General features: G+C 44.7%; 1 protein-coding gene across 2 annotated transcripts in view; it reads left to right on the top strand.

The window, feature by feature from the left end:
- The window catches only part of CACNA1G (calcium voltage-gated channel subunit alpha1 G), a 1,194,479-nt gene that overhangs the window by 406,200 nt on the left and 774,247 nt on the right, over positions 1-14,032 (top strand). The gene's annotated exons all lie outside the window — the stretch shown is intronic.

Below are 14,032 nucleotides of genomic sequence, written 5' to 3'. Positions count from 1 at the left end.
AGGACTGCTGTTCCTACTACTGGTCAGAATGTATACTTTACCAAGGACAGCCTATAGGGCAGTCATCAGTATGCATTGTTAGTAGGACCTCTGCTTATACACGGAAACTGTTAAACGAAGCACCAAAACGAACCTTGCATGAGTTCAACATTTATAGACCTGCAATTCTAAATGTGGCGTCGCAAGAAAACCATCTAGTTCTGTTCAAATTCTGATTGAAGAAAAGTTGTTGGATCTAGTGCACTAACTGCAATTTGCTACTCAAATTTTCATGTACAGTTCTTCTTCAATTCCATAAGCACCGGTCGTGGTAAATAAGCTTCTTGTTCCTCTTGTTGTCTCTCTTTTATTTACTTAGGATTGTGATTCCTCTGATTGATCCCCATTGTCCCAAACATGTTGAACGACACTCCTGGGCCCTCTAAGAGATAGACTCCCCATCTAGTATTTCTGTAAGAGGTCCTGTTATATCTTGTACCCTTACTTTAATCACTTGGTGTGTCGGGATTGTTCAAAAAGAGAAAACTGGTAAAAACTACAAAAATATATCTCGAGTCTGTAATGGTGCAAAGTTGTCTACACAAACAATGTTCCTATCAGCTCCAGTTGCCATCCTCAAGGACCAAAGTGCTCTTTTTTTAGATGATCTCATACTGCCTTTACAATCATGCAAACTTATACGGCCTTTACAACTATACAAACTTATGCTGCCTTTACAACTATACAGACGTATGCTGCCTTTACAACTATACAAACTTATGCTGCCTTTACAACTATACAAATGTATGCTGCCTTTACAACTATACAAAATTATACTGCCTTTACAACTATACAAACTTATGCTGCCTTTACAACTATACAAATGTATGCTGCCTTTACAACTATACAAACGTATGCTACCCTTACAACTGTACAAAATTATACTGCCTTTACAATTATACAAACTTATGCTACCTTTACAACTATACAAACCTATGCTGCCTTTACAACTATACAGACTTATACTGCCTTTACAATTATACAAACTTATGCTACCTTTACAACTATACAAACTTACACTGCCTTTACAATTATACAAACGTATGCTACCTTTACAACTACACAAACTTATACTGCCTTTACAATTATGCAAAGGGACGCAAATGGGGGCTAAAATAGGCTTGGCACTAAAATATTACTCTTTACTACAGCTCTGTATAATTGTTCTCAATTAGTCCAGTGCCCAGTTCATGATAAGATAACATTAGACATTCATTAGACATTATATTGACAAGCAAGGGACCCCATGCTAAGTCTACTATTCAATTATAGTATACACAGACCACGGCCAGTTAGCATAAACAGCTCTTCGGTGTGGAGGTATGTATTTCCAAATAGGAAAAAAATAACAAAATTGTTTGTCCACAGAAAGTTTCTATTGAGTTGTCGACCCCCTAAAACATTGAAAATATTTTTCCTTTACCCCCGAAGTTACGTTCAGCAAAACCTACTGGGTCTACATTATAATACAAAGAGTATCCTGGAAATCTAAATTGTAGAGCAATCCTGAGCTACTGGATGGTATCAAAAAGCACTTATTCTTGTCGAAAGGGCGTACGAAAACTGAAACAACCTAATTGTAAGCAACGATGCAAGCCAACAGAAATGTGTACAGAGAAAAAAACTGAACCAATAGCAGGAGGTTAGGAGTAAAGCTAAAACTCTCTCTATCAATGTGACGTAAAGGAAACCATATTTAACTGTAAAGGGACTGTTCAGGATAAATGCTAAATGCATCAATAAGCCTTGATTGGAACAATGTACTGCATTTCCTATGCATTTTGTTAAAGATATAGAAAAAGTTGGCTTTCACTATACCAGTCAAAGTACACTGAATACATTAAAGGGGATGGAACCATGAAGCAATGTTAAAATAAATATGTTGTATTGCTTTGGGTGCTGGTAGTTTCCAAGGCAGACTAATTCCAAATTCTTTGAGCATCAATTCCCAGGGAGTGCAATTTACATTTTTCTTGTTTGTGGTATGAAATGTCTGTGCGTTTTCTGAACCCTCTTAACCTTTGTCAGTGGGGGCACAAGCTTAAGTCGTTATTTAAGTTATTGAGAAAGATGTCAACATAAAGACTTCTGTTCTGTGGTGGTGATTTTAATACGCCCTACTCTACACTACTGCAATTCTTTCATATTGTTGTAAACAATGGTTTAATGAAGACACTGCATACTTTTCTGAGTTGAGCTGTTCACTGTTTTTCAGATCAATAGAAATTGCTTCATATTAAGCCACTTTTAAACATTGTTACAGGCTCGAAGTCAGAGGAGGGTGGGGGCTCAAAGAGGTGCGATGTTGCACCAGCTCTACCAGGAGCCTATGCTGGTTACGTCTAGAAGATCCCGGCGCAGGGCAGATATATGAGGTCGCTCAACATAAATCTGTTGGCACTTCTTAAGTTGTGATGCGAAGATTTTTAAGGTCCTTTAGCACTTCTCAGTCAAGTCCCACTTCTCTTCTTTGCAAATCACTAGTGTGCTGGGATAGTGAAGGCGTGCTAGGTTTCAACAGAGCATTTCTAGTTCCTATTCTTAGTAAAGTGTTTCGGTAACATTCTTGTAGGTCTCGCTCAAATCCCAGTGGTCTCAGAGTGCGTTGTTCTGCTGCCACATTAAAGCTACTACGAGTTAGCGCCATACAGGATCTCTAAGTGCATACATGAACAAAACAGAAGATTTTATGGAGAACTCTTCCGGAAATTTTCCATTTCTTGCAGGCGTGCTGATAAGTGATAACCAGCAAGGTTACTGAGGGGCCGCTGGAAGCAAGGCCCGGGGCAGAGGCGACGGCATTACCCTCTGCCCAGGGTGATTTGGGAGGAGGTGCAGTTGCAATAACACGGCGGCCGTGCAGCCCCTGCAATATCATCACCACATCTTGTCCGCGCAGAGCAATTGATTAAAGGAACGATAAGAGAATGGATGTGTCCAGCGTGCCTTCTAAAAAGGGCACCCAGGCCGCTCTTGTGATCCTGAAAGAGTGGCAGGCAGGGTGCTAGGCGCCAGTGCTCAGGAGCCTCGGAGCCAGGAGGTGGGCTCTGGGGGGCTGGCTCTGCGAGGTGTCAGCAGCGGGATTGGCATATGGGGGCAGAGTCCTAGGAGGGGCAGGGGTGTGGCCATGCACTGCAAGTGGAGGAGCAAGGATACGGCCAGAGAAGTGGGGATGACTGATGGGGCACCAGAATACACAGACCTGCAAGAGGAAAATGCTCTCGAGCAAGCACCACAGGCTGACGTATACCCCCAGAGTACCCCCCACATGAGGAGCAAAGATAGGGGACACAAGTGGCTTATTGGCAAGAGTGAGAGAAGGAAAAGGAGGGCAGGGCTCACCACTCCTCAAGAAGATCACCAGCATTAGACGGATGCAGGACACTGATTGACATGCATGACAAGGGTGGTGAGGGAAGTGCAAGGGATGTTGTGAACAGGAGAGCAATAAGGTCTATAGTGGGGCATAATAAAGGTAACTAGGAGATAGGGAAGCGGGGCAAAATGCAGAGTGAGGAGACAGCCAGGCAAGGGTACAGGCTGTGTGACATGGCATGAGGTAGGAGTTATAGAAAGGGAGTCAAAGGAGGAAGGCAAGGGTGGGTTGATTGAAGTGATTTAGGAAGAAGGAGTGAGGTTGAAATTACTTCAATGTCAGGACCAGAAGAAAAGGATAGGAGAGGCTGGGTGAAAGAGAAAAGGGTGAAGAAGAAAGAGGATCCGGACACAAGAGGGCATGTCAGGGGTGAAAAGAGCAAGGTCACCACGCAGAGACATGACGGGAAAAGCTAAGGGTTAAGTACCACTTGCAGGGAGCTGTGCAGAAGACATACAGATGAGTGGTGGAAAATGACCATGCAGAGCGATGCCAGTACAAGGAGAAGTTGGGAAATTAGAGAGTGAGTATGAGACTGAATGGTGGTAAGGGGAAAGGACCCTGGCAAGAGCATTACAGTGGAGCGAGAGAAAGTACAAAGTGGGGGGACAGGACTGAGGGATCATCCAGGGAGGACTAAGGGATGGTCCAGTTTTCAGAAGGCTTTGTTGGGAAAATGTTCTGCAAGAGAAGGAGGATGGCTTCAAGGAAGGGGGCGGTGAAAAAGATGGGATGAGCAAAAAGAAGCAGGGGAGACTGAAAAAGGTGACAAAGGGGAGGTGGGAATGAGGGACTGAAATGGATGGCGGAGAAGGAGTTGACTCTGGTATGGGTAAGGGGCAGGGTGCAACAGATAAGGATAAGGAGGACAAAGGGAAGGCAGAAGAAGGAGACACGGGAAGAAACAGCTATGCATGTGAATAAAGGATGCAATAGGTAGCCATTTGTTGATAGGCATGAAAGACAAGATATTAGGGAATGAATACGTAATCATTTGTTACACAGCTGTTACTCACGGAGACGAGGTGCAAAGATAGGTCAAAAGGAGAAGAAAGGGAATTGGCAAAACACACACGAGTAGCCACAAAAGTAAAAACCTAGATGGTGGCTTTCACTATCTATGCTAGTATCATTTGTAATAGGGAGATGCTGGAGGCAAGCATGGGACTATAGAAATCCATGGATGGGATCAGGTGTGCTAGCATCAGCTGTGTGGTGCTGGCCTGGTTGAGATACAATGATGAGTTTCAGTCTCCGAGGAGCAGAATCACTCCAAGGAATAAGGAAAATTAGACAATGAGTAAGGGTTGCAATTTATGACCCCAATCAAATCATTGACACTGCTACACACCGCAAGCGGATTGCCGCATCCCATGCAACATTTTCCAGGCCATGCCACTTCAGGGAAATGGGGCTCAGAGGAAGTCTGAGCACTATTGGAATGTTGGATAAATAATAAGGGAGCCTGTTTCCGATATCCATACCAATTCAGACATGAATGTCAAAAATGTAATAACAGACACCCAATATTTCACTGTAGCATGGGATAAGGAGGCCAGCAAGAGGGCAGAGGTAGGCAGATGACACAGTATTGTCAGTTACACTAGGTAAAGTAGAGGTACTGCAGCAGTGTTGAGGTTGTACCCAGACCGAAAGGCAGCAGCAGATTTGGAGAAGGGCTTTTTAGAGGGTTTTTAAACCCCTTACACAGAATGGGGAGGTGCAGTTGGTGGAAATGCAATTCAAGGGATGAATTTGTACAGACAGATCCATGCCAATGGCTATGCAGTTACATGTGCAGCCTTTGAGAAGCTTAGCACGTTTGTGGAGTTGGCAGAAGGAGAGATTATAAGGACAGAACAGGTGCTTCACTACCTCAATGACTTTCTCATGGGAGGGTTGAAGGAGACGGAAGGAGAGTGTACTAGGCTGATGGCAGTTCTCAAAGAAGTGACAAAATACCCGACGATACTTTGGCAGAAGGTGAAAACATGACTACTCCACATGCTTGACGTTTTTGGACATTCAACTCGATTCCGATTCGAGGCGTGCAAGAGCTGTTAGAGCAGGAACTAAGCAAAAAGGAGGACGCAATGTGCTTCATACAACAAATACTGAGACACCTAAATTTTTCATGAAGGGAGGTGTCCCCGGGGAGGGACTTCAGCAGACAGGTAACTTTTGTAATGCAGGGAGCCTCAAAGTCTCGACTCTGAATATGGATTACAGAGTTTGGAAGGATTTACCAATGTGGCAAACATTTTTTATGACATACAATGGGATGACGGTGTGGCAGCATGATGACCTGCTGGGTTGCATCTAGGGATATTCTAATATGCATCAGGAAAAGGGAATCTTGGGCTATATTGAGAAGGAAGATGGTGTGTGGAAAGGTGGCCGTAGGAGAAGGCGGAATAAGTGTTATACTATCACCTTCCTGGAATTCTTCACAATGATAGTAGTAGTATAGCTGTGGGGAGATAAACTACAAAACAGGAAAGTGATATTTAAAATTGACAATGAAAGTGCTGTGCATGCAGTGAACAGACAGACAATGAAGAACCAGCACGTACTGAGGTCGTTGAGGGAATTTGTTTTACTGTGTTTATGATGGAATATACGGTTCATGGCTAGGTATATCCTTGAATTAAAGAACCCGGTGGCTGGCGCGCTGTCTTGTTCAGAGTCAGAGCGGTTCCATGGTTCGGCTCCAGAGGCAGACGAGGCAGCAACAGCAGTGCCACTCGCGATGTAGGACATTGGCTGAGGGCTACCAGGCTCTTGGAATGATCTTTGGTAGATTCTATGAGGAGGTACTATTGATCTGTCTTTAGTGAGCTTGCAAGGTTAGGATCAAAAAGGAGGGGCAGAACAGAAATTGAACTGCAGTGCAGACATGCAGATGCTGTGAGATTTTTGATGAGATTGATGGTGAAAGGCTGTTCACCACTGACAACTGCAGGAGAACTGGTGGGCATAGTATTTTATGGAAATTGTTTTTGGGGATAGGAGCCAGGAAAACATGAATTGGTTAAATTGATATTGGAAGGATGGTCAAGGGAAAAAGGAAAAAAGGTGGATCGGAGGCGGGCACTTACAGAGAACATATTTCGTAAAGTGGTGGAGCAGGCAAGTTTCACGTGTGCTTCCACAATGCGGATTCTGCCTGCTTAGGGTGGTATTAACGCTCATGTTTTTTGGAGTAATCAGGGTGTCAGAGGACCCAAGAACCAAAGCTTTCAGAGGTGTTTAATGGGTGGATGTAGTGATACAGTTGTGCCACAGCATGCTCTCGAATAAAGTGGCCTTTTTGCAACAGTTCTCCTGTGGTGACATTCCCCCCAAGCCTCTGAAGCACAAGAGCCTACAACATTGCTGCAAATATGGATTAAGGCTTTTATCCTCCAGAGAATGAAGTATCCTCTCTTCGTGCCTGCTACCCTTCTACTTCTCAACATTCTGCGGAATTGCCCTGCTACTCTTAGAGGGTTTATAATTGGGCTGCACAAGTTATTGGTTGGACTACAACAGAACTGAACAGCCTTTAGTGATGCACGTGAACCATGGATAGTGAGCCAGAGATCCCTGTCGTGGGGCCGGTATGCATCACCTAGATCACCAATTACATAAACTTCTGCTGGCTTTGGAGGCCATGGTCCAGCAGAAAAAGTGATAACTGGATTGAATGCACATTCAAATGGTGGCTTGTCAGCAGAGGTTTTTGGGTGTCATTTCTTTACTGCTGTAGTGGTCATTTCGGTAAAGTCTGCACATGCTCCTTGGAGCACATGGTCCGTATGTGACAGTCTGAATCTGCCTTCAGTGCCTTTGCTTGCACGTGTATCTCAGCCTCTTTTCACGAGAGCCACATAACAGCTTGCCAGAAGGCACTGGTCGTGATCAAAGAGTAGAACAAACCCAAGTGGCGTAACGAAATGTGATTTTACCCGCCCCCTCCCCCGCTAAGTCCCTGGAGAGGCACCGCTCCTCCCTGGACACAGTCAGGGCCTGCTGCCCGTGCACTGTGTACTGTGCTATGGGGCCCCCTGGGGCTGCGGGACCCTTTGTTACGCCCCTGTTCACACCTAGACTTAAACCAGCTTCTTCATCCACCTACCCTGCAACTGCAGTCCCTTATTTTTACTTTTCTGAAGCATCAAGCGTAATTGTCCACTGGCATGTTAAGCAGCTCGCCTATAAAGGGCACTGAAAATTAATGTCCCCGAGTCTAAAGCATAGCTCACTGCACAAAAGCACAGTCTCTTGGCACTGGAAGTGATTGTCGGCGTGGAGACTGAGGGACTCTCATCAAAGAGACAACGGCTCAATATGTTACAAAAGTGACATTTCTCTGTTCTAATATTATCGTGGAGGGAGCTCTAAAGGCATGCTCCTTAACAAATGAACAGGCTGCCTCTCACAGGTTTTGCTGAATTGGAACGAATTTTCCTGAAAAACTACTTGCTGTGTAACTAAATAAAAAACAAACCGAGAACCTTTCTGAAGGATAGGTTCCCTGTATTAAAAAAGGAAATAAAAATAAGCAGATGAAAAAGGGTGTTCGTGTTTTGTGAAGCATATGACGCAGTGAACTCCGTTTTGCTTTGTTTCCGATGCACGTGGCTATGTACCATCTTGATACCAATGGCTCAGAGATGCATGTCTAAGTCTTGAAGCAGGTGCACCTATAGCTGGCTAGTAAGGGCCTGTGAATGGGTAGTACAAATGTGCCTTGCTCTCTTCAAGGCTTGTCAGTGAGGTGTAACCACCATGTTGTAAGAGGCAAGAAACAAGAGTGAGGCATACATTGCAGATCTGAATCTAATCCACCATGACAGGCAGATAAATTGCCATATTTCTCCAAGCCCTTCCTTTGAATGATTTTACTCCAGCGTAAAACTATGGGTTTTAAGGTATGCAAACTCACAGCATGGAATTCCTACTTTTTTAGCTTAATTCACTCTAGCCACAGCTTAAGGGGGTGTCATGTGCTAAAGGCAGTACCATTTTCAACATATTGGGCTATGCTCACCTATGTATTTTGCCATAAGGTAAAAACAGCCACATTCGTTTTTCCCTCATTGTAGTGAATGGCCTTCATAGGCTAGAATGGGGAGACTTTATTTTAATTTTATAAGTCCCCTTAAGTGACAGATGAAAGAGTTTGGTATCAAATTAATTGTTATAATAAATCCCACAACTTCCAGTTGTTGGATTTAATATAACTTGTTCAGGTAAAGAGTTTTAAACTTTACCTGAAAAGCTGCCAGCTTCAGCCCTGCATTGTTTTTGCTGCTGTGCTCTGAATGGCCAGCCTCTTGCAGCCTGGCCAGGCGGCCTTGATGAGGTGTGAAGTGGCCTGGCTTCACACAAAGGGATGTGCCTGTGGGAGGGGATCTCCCCTCAACAGATGGTGAGGCAGGAAGGGGGAGGGCTGCCAAACTGGTCTTCAAAGGAAGAGAAGGACATTTGGAGCAACCCAGCAACACCCCCACATCCTGCAACCCCAGACAACCAGGTGCCCCCTTGATTAGATTAGGAGAGGGCAGGAGGGGGGGGGGGTGTTTATGATTTTTAGCCACACCAGTTGTTGGACTCAGCCAGATGTAACCTCCAAAAATCACTTTCAGCCATGATGGATTTTTGAGGAATTTTGCCTCCTGGGATTGATTTTTGCCACACTTCCCAGAAAGTGGTCATCACAGGGGGAAGGACCCTGCCCCTGATTGGAGAACCAGGACCCCCCTGTTTTTCACCCAGGAGCAAGGATAAAACTGGCAGACCTGCACCCACACCTCAGATCCCCATCAGATTCCAACAAGGAAGAACCACAGAAGAAGGACTGCTCTGCTGGACCCCTGGCATGCACTTGGACCCTGCACTCTGAAGGACTGCACCAGCTGCACACTTGGCTTCACCACAAGAAGGACTTTGCCTGGCTTCAACTGGTTCAAGGAGGGACTACCTGTTTGCTGCAGGTGACAAATTGCTAACCAGAGTCCCCTGCACCAACTCCTGAAGAAACCAACCAGCTGACCACTGTCCAGTGGCCAAAAAGGAGTTTACGCTAGGTGCATTCTGGGGGTTGAAGTCCACACCCCCAAGGATCATCTCAGAGCTTCTGGAACCTTGGTGTGAGCTGTGGACTCCGAAAGAACCTTAAAAGAACATCTGGAAGAAGATCCAGAAGTTTGGAGGAGTTTGGAGAACTTTTGAAAAAAGCTCCATAGAGGGACCGACCCGCCGCGGCAACTCTAGCCGGCTTGCCTCAACCGCGACCCGGCCTGATTTGCAGGTTCGTCCCGGTGAAGAAAATCTCCAAAAAAGAGACTAAGGCGGTCATTCTGACCGTGGCGGTCATAGACCGCCAGGGCCGGGGACCGCGGATGCACCGCCAACAGGCTGGTGGTGCATCCAGGCCAATTCTGACCGCGGCGGTAAAGCCGCGGTCAGAAAAGGGAAACCGGCGGTTTCCCGCCGGTTTTCCCCTAGCCTGAAGAATCCTCCATGGCGGCGCTGCAGGCAGCGCCGCCATGGGGATTCCGACCCCCTTCCCGCCAGCCTGGTTCTGGCGGTTTTGACCGCCAGAACCTGGCTGGCGGGAACGGGTGTCGTGGGGCCCCTGGGGGCCCCTGCAGTGCCCATGTCAATGGCATGGGCACTGCAGGGGCCCCCTAACAGGGCCCCACAAAGATTTTCAGTGTCTGCATAGCAGACATTGAAAATTGCGACAGGTGCAACTGCACCCGTCGCACCCTTTCCACTCCGCCGGCTCCATTCGGAGCCGGCATCCTCGTGGAAGGGGGTTTCCCGCTGGGCGGGCAGGCGGCCTTCTGGCGGTCACCCGCCAGCCCAGCGGGAAACTCCGAATGACCGCCCGGTCTTCTGGCGGTTCCCGCTTGGCGGGCGGCTCCCGCCGCCCGCCAAGATTAGAATGACCCCCTAAGTCTGAACGTAGAAAGTTGACCGGGACCTCCCAGTCAGCGTATCCGAGGAGGACTTCAAGGACGTCGGATCAAGATCCTGGGTTACCCCAGTCTTAGGATTTTCACCTTCGAAAAATGACTAAGTCCGAAGGTAGAAATCTCCACCGAGGACTCCTGCGATGTATATCCGGAGAAGAGTTCCAGGAGGTCGGATTGGACTGGCAGGTTCGTCCCGCTGAAGAAAATCTTCAGAAAAACGACTAAGTGTGAGGGTAAACTTTTGACCGAGGCCTCCCGGGAACTGTAGCTGAGCCGGGCTCCATCGCGGTCGGCCTTAAACTTTGACTTTGCCCCAGTCGAGGTGCGACCAGATGACCATATGGGCGCTTTTTATTTCTAGGCGCTAGAAGACAATAATTCTTTAAAAATTCATATCTCCGGTTCCCCTAATCCGATTGTATTCGTTTGTGTGTCATTTTAAAGATAAAAATATAATCCAGTGTTATAAATTGGTTTTGGTATTTTTAACTGTTTCCTGTGTTTAATTTAATTACTGTTTTCGGATTTATACTCTGTCTCTTAAGTTCAGCCTTGTCGCTCGTTGCCAAGCTACCAAGGGTTGAGCTGGGTTTAATTTACTGAGACCTAACTGAACCTAAGTGGAGGTTAGTGGCCTATTGCTAAGTGCGGGTACCTGCCTGCCCTTACCAATAACCTATTTTCCAACAAATAGGTCTTGAATTTTCTTGAGTTAGAGCTATTGGCATTGTAAATTCAAAACTGGACTTTTCTTGCCACATAAATTGGTTAACCCTGACTCATAATTTTCTTTTTTCCTGCCATGTTTTGGTGGCCACTGGCAACTACTGAAATATGAAATCACAAACCTTTGAGGAGAGATGAGAAGATGACTGCACTATCTTGCGTTGTCTAAACGTCTGAACAGAAATTGGAAAATAAGGCTGGAAAAATATTTTCCTTTTATTTTAACAGAATGAAAAGTTTTGCAAGCATTCTTGCCTCACATTTCAACAAGCAGAGCTGCCCGAGAAGATTCATGGCCCCAATCAACGAGATATGCGATGTCCTGAGTGCTGGCAGGGAGGGGCCCTGAGAGAGAGACTCCAAATGCAATGTGAGGCTAAGCAAGTTTCACATCATTGCTTCTAGGGTTAGCTACATTCTACCAGGAAGGACATATTGTGACTTATATGAGCATTTTGTAAAATAAGCTTACCTTAGGAGCCAGAGGTAAATGAGGACAGCACTGGAATAAAGCCAAAACAAATGTCAGCTACATGTCAGGAGATAAGAGGAACGGAAAGTTGCAAAAAAACACAGTCAGTTAACAGCCTACAACTCCCTCAGTGAAAGGGGAGCACCAAAGAAATACCAAAAGTAGTTTGTCACAGCAACAGATAAAGAAACCAATGTAGAATGCTATAGTAGTTGGTCTCTGCTCTGAAAAAGAAAAACAAGGGAGAAAAAGGCAGAGCTGACCACTAGTGAGCAAGAATTTTAAAGGACACTGCAACCAGCAAATGAAATTGCTTTAAACCATAAGAAGTATACTAAAAGTTTACACAAGGTTGAACGCTTTCGCTCAACCTAATGAGAAGTAAAAACAGAGTAAGTGTTTCATTCCCAATCAACTTAGATTTCATAAAAGTGATGGACGAAAATTCATTATCAGTCTGATCCACCAGTAATTACTCTAACCATGTTCAATTCCACTTTAGTAGCTCCAATGTGCCATTAGGGACAGGGTCTAACTGTGTGTAAATTCATTTTGACCCGTCCAACTTGAACTTCTATGGCACAACTGCCCTGATCAGGAAGTAGGTCATCACCAGATGAGTTTGGCCAGCTTGAGATTCGTCAGCTTGAGTTCCTATGGAACAGTGACAAATGACATGCATCAGGGCATATCAAAGGCACGTAGAATAGCTTGCTTAGGGCCTCATTATAAGTGCCCCGCATAATTTCTTTATGTGCTCCTACCATACCTATAACTCTTGTTACTGCACATATCGGAATTATGAGTTTTGAGGATTGTATTGTAACCGATAAATAGGGGTGTGATAACATCCACAGCCCTTAGATACATTGGCAACATTTGTCAGGTGAGATATGCTTGGAAAATGCAAGGACATGCATATTTTGGTGCAGTGAGTGGCAAAATCCAAGTGTTATGCCTCATTATGCGGGCGTTGTGTACAATTTGTTGTGTGTGATATTGCACAGGACACCGGGACTGTAGTGATGAGGCTCTTCTACAGCATTAAACTGATGGATGGAAATGTTTGAATTATTCAGAACAACTGGTAACTATTCTGTTTACAATCCATTCCATTAATTTTTATTTTTATTCTGCTATTTAACAAAGACAAGCTTTCTGCAAAACAATCTTGGCCTCTACAAAAAAAAAATAGTCTAGGCAAGCTACTAATACCCATGCTTTCTGCCCCAGAACACACGCTGCTTTGTGATCTTGTTGTGCTGAGGTGCAACGCTGTGTGCAGAGGTTCTCCAAGAATATCTTACACCTGCTAAAGCCCAATCTTCCTTGAATCAAATGAACGAAATCCAGAATTGAAACTGAAACACTGTTCAGACTTTCATATTACCCTAGTTTTTCTTCATTTTAGTTTCCCTAAGTGACACCTGCTTTGCATAAAAAGTGCTTTAATAACTAATGTTCTTTTAGTGTTGCATAAAACGGTCTGTGGTTGTTTTGACTGATATATCTAATGTATAACAAAGAACTTAAAGTGTCTAACTGTAAGAGTGGGCGCCTGGCGAAACTGGCTGTGCTGATACAAAAACACATTGGATGGACTACTGCAACTGTATTACATAAAGTAATCAAACATTGTAGGCAGTGAGGTACAAAACAGGAGTCCCCTCTAAATAAAAGCACATCACTTTTTGCAGACACTTAGTATGTCGAGCACTCCACAAGGAGCAAAGCAGTTTACTCAGCTTCCCTCAAGGACTAACTGCTCACCTCAGTGGCTGAACTTGGGTGCAAAGCACACGAACGTCACCAACCCCAAGACTCACAGGTGTCCTTTGTTCTAATCCTTTTTTGTTGTGTTGATTCCGAAGTCGTAAGATGTATCAGTGATTGCGCTGACGTTAGCATTGCCGAGCATGGAACTGAATAAGCCTTTGCGTGTTCAGTTCGTGTACACACACCACATGAAGGAAAATGTGCCTCAAAGCTACATTGCATGTAATAAATCTCCATACATTCGTTTGTTTGTCAATGGTAGAGTTCAACCATCGTAAAGGTCTAGATTCATATTTAATTTATGCATGGTTTGTCTTTCAAAGTTTCAGCTTTTCACTTTGACAATTTAACAAATCTTCTACGTAGAAGCAAAACAATGCTTTTAAATTATATATTGGAAGAGCATGATAGCAAATATATTTGGCAATGCAGTTCATCATGTGCATATCTCCATACAACTATTGAATAAACGGAAAACAAATCAATGGGTACTCTTTTATCCATAGAGAAAAAGTGTCCAAATGAAATCCGGTAATTGAAAAGGTATAACATGTCAGTGGTCAATGGAATATCTCCAGTTTTCGTGGGGTTGTAGGGGAAAGGGTTTCTCCACATGGAAAATGTTTTCTCCATAGATGAAAAAAATGCACTGGCATAGTGGGATGTCTTTCTCCAGAG

Source organism: Pleurodeles waltl, chromosome 7, assembly GCF_031143425.1.
Source record: "Pleurodeles waltl isolate 20211129_DDA chromosome 7, aPleWal1.hap1.20221129, whole genome shotgun sequence".
Lineage (NCBI taxonomy): Eukaryota > Metazoa > Chordata > Amphibia > Caudata > Salamandridae > Pleurodeles > Pleurodeles waltl.
The sequence above is the reverse complement of the archived record's forward strand: the minus strand, read 5'-3'. Positions and strand labels throughout refer to the sequence as shown.